Raw genomic sequence first — 1,782 nt, forward strand, 5'->3', positions numbered from 1 at the left:
GCGCCACACTTATAAGCAGGAGGCTACAAGGCATTTAGGAATGTCTCTCTTTCTTCATGTTCTAGTTCGTGATATAGAGTCAGAATGTTCCTCCTACAAACTCCAATTCGTACTATAATGTCACCCATACGAAAGAAAAATTATCTTAATTTTTTTCCTTACTATGGTATTTTCAGATAATGCTCTTAGATTTACTAATAAAAATTTCAGAAGTCATACAAAGGGCTTTAAAGGAGCTCCCTGATGTGTCATAAGTCCCTGAAGTTTAAAAATTGTGTCCTCGTTCTTAAGAGGCGTTTAGTTAAGACAAGAGTCAGATGTGTATTCTTGGGTCATTAAATATTGTGTGGAAAGTTTCTATCTCTTATAATCTTAATATCATTGTATTATTGAAAACAAAAGTCTAGTGAAGCCGTGTAGGGCTCTTTCAATTCACTAGCATAGTTGCTTTGTTATTCATTTCATTTTCTGCTTCAAAACACAAAAATCAAAGTCTAGTGAAGCTGTGTAAAGCCTATCTCGATTCACTAGCAACTTGTTATTCATCTTGTTGTTCTTGTGTTTGTTGGAACTATAGATGTAGAACGTTGTGGTAAGAATATTATCTTATGATTAATGATGTATGTTTTACGGGAACGAATTAGTAGGCTTGAAGTGATTTGTGAAAGAGCCTAGGTTAATATTGGTTGGAAGGTTTAAGAGGTAATTGCTAGGTATAAGAGTATATGAGGACTAGTGTTAAAATGATGAATTGTGGGTGAGTCATTAAGTAGATAATGACATATGTATATTAGAATAAGTTGCCCCCTAGTAGTATGGCGTTAGGTAAGATTTTTATGATATAAGTTATGCGATTAACGGTCTAATGTTAGAAGGTTAAGTAGTGTAGAGTGGATTTTTATGTGATAAGAAGGGAGGATGTGTATCTATGCTCATGAGAATGCGAGTTTGACGTTGATGACGATCGAGAATAGCAAAAATTTAAGAGTAGAATTTTGGGAAAGCAATGCTTTTAGAGTTTGCGTTAAGTAGTCATAACGCCCCTTTGTTTTCTCGATTTGATGTTACTCCGTAACGGGCTTAGAGGGCTGACAACTTGAATGATTCCCTTTTTCTAAGTGTTAAAGAAAAGGACTTAGTTATATTTTGAGCTTCCAATCTTTGATGATTTTATTTTTCTATCTTTTCGACTCCGATTTTAGATTTTCTTCTTGATTCATGATCGAGGAAGTCAAGGGTACGTTTTGGTTGAGTTTTGGAATTTTTGGGCTTCATTTAGGGCATTTATGGATGCCCAAAATAGTTGCATCATGCGATATTCATGCGTCACATGGTCTAGTGTTGTGCGATGCATCATGCGATGCATGCTCCAGTCCGCTCCAGTCCTGTGGGATAGAGCATGCGACGCATCTGCTGCACGTACCTAAGAATTTCAGCATTTAAAATCCATCTCATTAAGGGCATTTGGGTCAATTCCACCCACATTAATTCGGCCTAAATACCAAATTTGAGTAGCAAAATAGTAATTTAGCCCCAAATTAACATTCTTCCAAAATTGAAATCATTCTTCCCTGCCAAGAATAGAAATCCTAACTAGTAAGTGTTTAGACGCATAGATGTCCATGCCTATAATGATGTTAGTCATGAGTGGATGATTTTGGGGTTAGAGGAAGTTATGATTAATATCCCCGATGGGTGATGTCCAGAAGGAATTTAGTGTCTTTATGTTAAATTATTGAGGGAAGTTTGTGTTCATGTGTATATCGATATCCCCTATTGTAT

This window comes from Capsicum annuum, unplaced genomic scaffold (assembly GCF_002878395.1).
Source record: "Capsicum annuum cultivar UCD-10X-F1 unplaced genomic scaffold, UCD10Xv1.1 ctg4174, whole genome shotgun sequence".
NCBI lineage: Eukaryota > Viridiplantae > Streptophyta > Magnoliopsida > Solanales > Solanaceae > Capsicum > Capsicum annuum.